The 5,635-nt window shown below is 35.4% G+C and overlaps 1 pseudogene; it reads left to right on the plus strand.

Moving 5' to 3' along the window:
• Positions 1-4,959: 4,959 nt before the first annotated feature.
• On the plus strand, positions 4,960-5,033 carry LOC129780823 (U4 spliceosomal RNA; annotated as a pseudogene).
• The last annotated feature ends 602 nt before the right edge of the window (positions 5,034-5,635 follow it).

Below are 5,635 nucleotides of genomic sequence, written 5' to 3' on the forward strand. Positions count from 1 at the left end.
TTCATGTTACGTACTAGAAAGGGTAAGTATCTACTATAAATGGATGAAAAAAATGATCTTTTATGCATAAATCTTCATTAAAATTAGTATTCAAATAGTGTTCAGAATTTGAGTCAATGACAAAAATGGTGTTCGGAGTTTGAGACAAATGTAATTGAGCATATTTTTAGTATTCAGAATATATATTTGTAAATCAATTTTGTGTTAAGAGGGTAGTATACTATAAACATCATAAAAAGTATGTTATTATCGTGATTTTTTTCAACGAGAAAATTAATTACTATGATTAATCTGATATCACAGTTTTATTAGGTATAAATTACTCAACAAACAAAAAATATATTGGTGTCAACCGACCTTGAACCTTTGCAGCCAAAACCTTGTAAACTGGTGGGAGTTCTACAAGTTTTTTTAGTGGACCGACTTCAACCAATGATTTTTTTACGTAATCTTGGATATATTTCCTGTCATCGTACGTAGGATTTTTTCAAAATATTGATTTTTTACGAAATGGCGACATTTTTTGTAAAAAAAAGTCAGAGGAGCGTTGTGTCCGAGACACGACCGCATAGTTGACGTAGGATTCCGTTAGGCTATCTGTTGATTTTGGATATGTTTGAAGAATTACATCGTTAAACTCTTTAATAAGAATTTGGTGGTCCTGAAAAGGGCTGTTTTGTTTGGTTGTTGGTTATTATTTGTTAACTCCACGAGAGTGAGTTTTGCACACGGCGCAGAATTTCGATACACTGGAATCGCTATTTACGCAGAAGATACGTGCCGCGTAGAATAAAACCGCGTAAATTTAGAAATCCGTGTAAAAATGTAACAAACTGTGAATTATTAGTTTAAAATGCAGCCCGTATTACAACAATTGATTAACTGATTTTTTTGCATGCTACAATCATGATATCTGTTTCTCCTTTTATTTCTCATCTACTAATCAGTAATACAATACAATCTTATTTAGTGACAAGTCACATCACCGCGTAAATTACGAAATCCGCGTGAAAAAAAAACGAAATCCGTGTACAAATAAACTGCGTGAATTCCCAAAGACCCAAATAAAAATTGCGTAAAGAGCGACTTGAGTGTACTGAATTTCACTTCTCACTTGTGTGACGCGCGCCTCATTTCACACACACACACACACACACACACGCACACACACACGCACACACACCAAATTCTAGCGCCCGTTTTGTTTTGGCTCGTTCTAAACATTGTCTAAAAGGAACGATAAAACGGGTGTGTACGGTTCTAAAGTCACTGTTGTAAAGTTCCTCATTTTCTCCGGTGTCTCGATGGAGATGATGCGTCGCAACAGTTCTGTGATTGTATTGGTGTTTATGCGCTTTTGAAAGGTGCACATAAAGCAAGGCAGTAATAAATGCACTATCAGGTGAGCCAATACGTGAAAACCACTCTGCGGCCATGTAGCTGTGGAACCTCGAAATCCATCCAAATTGTCGAGAAATGCAATTTTTCAGACGTTTGTGATCCACTTCTCTCTCCCTCTCGCTCAGATAAACATCCTCTTTCCGTTTTCCATCGTTCTGTCTTTATTTACCGCACCTCCAAGACTCTTACTGTCCAAACAGTTGAACCTTGTACCATACACTCGTCTTGCATCCTGCTGCGACTTGTCATTGCGAAAATCGCGCGGGAGAGCTATCTAGTGTGTTTCCACGCTAAGAGAGAGTAACAGGTGGCAGCTACAAAATTCACAAAATTCTTTTTATTGTATCATGACCAGTTGCAAACTTTGACTAGTTGCAACTTTTTTTTTTTTTTGGGAGGGTCTTCGTAGCCTAATTGCGTGTCCGCTACTAAGCGAACGATCATGAGCTCATAACTCAGGACCCCATCAACTGACCATCTTAGTGTGTTATTCTAGCTACTATGTCCACGCAACAATCATCATGTGTCGGTAATCCCAGTCCCTTACCGCTCACATTTTCGGTCTGCTGCATCGGTAATTGGCACTATAAAAACGCAATAAAGGAAGCCTCATATCAACAGTCCCGCTGTGAACAGCCCAACTGTGATCATTCGTACAATAGCAATATTCCTACGCCGAAAAAAGGCGACATGTGTTGTGTGCATCGATAGAATAGGAATTCTCTTGAGCCTAAACGGCTACTGTGTTATAGATAAAACAAATGTTTATCGATAGATAGCGATACTCTTACGCCTCAAAAATGGTAAAAGTGTATTATACAACAAAACTTATGTTAAGATAAAAAATGTACACGAAACAATTCGGCTCTGTTACAGCTGAATTGCTAAATGAGCCTAATAAAATAAATTGTTGGGATGATGACTAGTTTTCCATATTCACAATCATGCAACGAAAGTAAAGCACTTAGCGGTTTGATTCCTGAATTGTAGAGCAGTTTGAGATTATTAATTTGGTTGATCAAAACAATAGATTTAATTATGTATTTTCGGGAGAAAAGCATAGTAAACCTCAAAATACCACTAATTTTATCATTTTTATTTGGAAATGTCAGTTAATTATACTAAATGAATAATATGAGGGCACTGTTTAGTAGGTCATCTTATTAGCTCTTGCATAAGAGTATTATAATTGTACTAAGAAGGATAGGGCGGAGCTAGTTGGTCATAAGGGTAAGTTGGTCAGTGCACTACAATAGATCAATAGATCAAACTAATGGTCGCAGTGGCACAATGCTCCAACAGAAGAAGAAGTTGGTCAGTAACGTATCATGAAATCTGAGCGTCCAAAAAATTAACGATCTACAGAAGAAACATAGCGATTTGCTGATGCAATAGAATAAGCGAATTGAAAAAAAAAAATTATTAAGTAGGTTAAAAAATACGAACATGGTGCCGATTTGGTCAAAAATCATTCACTGTTTGCGCATTATAAATTTTAATCATGGAAAAAATCGGTTCTAACGTAAAGTAAAGGTTTGTTGTATATATTAGTTCTAAATGTTAATGGAAATCGATTTTAAAATTATTTTTATTGAATTTTCATGAATATTCTTTTTTATATAAACACTCTGTCCAACTTCTATAAGACCAGGTGATGATTTTACTGCTTTGTGTCAATGTAACCAAACGATGCTTCAACTTATATTTTAGCGTCTAGGTATTGGTGACTATCATACAATGCACGATTTTCATATGTGTGTGTGCAAGTTCTGAGCGTAAACGAATGTTTTTTTGTATTTTTCAAGTGTCAAGTTTCTATAAGACCAGTTGCATTTTCCGTTATTTTAGTTATCTTGATCGATAGATCTTGAAAATTCCGAAGGGAAAAGTGCTCACGGAGAGAGAAGAAAGACGAATCGATGCATTTCACCAATAAAATGTTTGTATTAGAGAAATTGCTCGTCAGCAGGCAAACCATTTGTCATGACAATTGTCATGCGTAAATGCGAAAACAGAATAGAAACATACGGTATGAGGCATGATGTGGACGCCAACCTCTCTCAGTTTCTATTCTGTTTTCGCATTTTCGCATGACAATTGTCATGACAAATGGTTTGCTTGCTCGTCAGAATTGGACGATCCCATAAAGTAGTGCTCAATTATTTTGCGAAAAATAGAGCTCCACGTAAATCTAAGCTCTCTGACCGGGATAAGCGGGAAATAGCTAGAACAGCTACGAATACATCGAAATTGCTTATGCAAATAAAGTAATATTTTAATTGAAATGTTACTCGGGAGACAATTCGTCAATTTTTGGTAAAAAAAATTTCACATAAAAAGGGCTTAAAAGGTTAAAGCTCCTCATCTTACACCATCTCACGTCAGAAGACGTCTGAGTTTTGCCAAAACTCACAGGAACCGACAGTGGAACATGGTATGTTATGACAAAGAATGTTTCCAAAAGAATACATTTTGCTATATACCAGAATGAAAAGTTCTTCAATGTATAGGTTATCTTCATTGACGAAAAAGTTCAATTTAGATGGTCCTGATGGTTTCAACGGGTACTGGCGTGATTTACGGAAGAAGGAACAGTATTTTTCAATCCGGAATTTTTCTTCACTTCATTCAAGGATTACATACATGTTCTGGAATCCTCTCTCCTACCGTTTTTGTGTGGATATGGTCACAAGAAAATTCACATTCCAGCAAAACAATGCTACTATTCATACCAGCAAGGAAACTAAGCAATGGACTAAGGACCAAAATCTTTTTTGGACTGGTCGGCTCGCTCTCCAACAGGGCCAACAGGTAACGCAAAAACGAACATTATGGCAGATGGTCTTATCTAGTAGATAATAGATAACAATATTATCAAGCATATAAAAAAACGCACAAATGTAGACTGCTGAGTTTTGAGGAATGATTGTACAACAGAGTTATCTGAAATATGTGCATTTATTGGGATTTCATATGCTTGTGAAGCTTCAAGAAATATCACGACCAATTTTCCCCAGCATGTCACTCGCGACCAAATTATTGACAAAAAAAAACAATTCTAGCTGGAACCATTAGAGGAAACAAAAGGGAACTATTCAAATCAGCTTATCAAACGGAAGATAACATGCCTCGTTTTTCAACTCTGTTATTTCAATCAGAGAATTGTGTTCTTACAGTATATAAAAGCGGACTGAATAAAAGAGTAGTTGTTCTAGATTCTGAACATGAATATGTGAAAATTTATAAAAGTAATAAAAACACATGAGAAGATTTCCTTCATTTTCAAAAAAAATACATAAATAGTCCAAAAACGATTTTTTAAGTAAAATATTTTATTTATTGTTAATATTCGCTAATAACTTGTTATGAAAATTATATGAAAAATATTGAAAATTAATTTTAAATAAATTTCTTTACACATCAGATATTCTTTCACAAAGCAGTCATTTTGACTAGTTTTGGGCAATATAGGTATATACATATTTTCGGTCTTTCTCCTGTTAAACTAATGCAATCAATAACTCGAAATTTTCAATCATGCAACTTGGTCCTCCCCTTAGCTTTGCGCAGTGGCGATATCGTAACCAAAGAGGTTTTACCGAGGTGCGATTATTGTTAGTTGGAAAAAAAGTGGTCCCCTCTGACTTCACACCGACCATACAAGAGAACATACATCAACATTGTCTATACGTTACAAACGCTATCACCAAAATTATGCCGTCATAATTTCATGTATTCCATAAACCATTTTGGAATCATGACGAAACGCAGAACGTAATGTGGTAATCATCGAAGAGGATTATATAGTTTTGTTTTATTTGTGTGATTCTATCAAACTTCGGTCGAAATATACACACTGTTTATTTACAGGACACAAAAACCCACGTCGCATTCACTTCATGCTGTACCACTTCCACTAAATGTAAGGTTTCTCCAGTAATTGATTGCGCCGATTATTTGTCCATCTCGATCTTTCAGTACTAACTCTCCCGGTCAGTTGGATTGATTGATTACACAACATCAGAAAAAAAAAACAATTAAATAATTGTAATCGTGTTAAATGAATCTTCAGTGCTTTGGTGTCCTTAATTGTGACTAGAAAGATGTTTCAAAATTTTGACCGAAAATATTGAACTAGAATGCAGAAGTTTGTATTATGATGAACTCAAGGAATACTCAAGGAATACTACGAAGAACATGAACTTCGTAATATTTTCGATAAATGTTTTTTTTT

This window comes from Toxorhynchites rutilus, chromosome 3 (assembly GCF_029784135.1).
Source record: "Toxorhynchites rutilus septentrionalis strain SRP chromosome 3, ASM2978413v1, whole genome shotgun sequence".
Taxonomy (NCBI): Eukaryota; Metazoa; Arthropoda; class Insecta; order Diptera; family Culicidae; genus Toxorhynchites; species Toxorhynchites rutilus.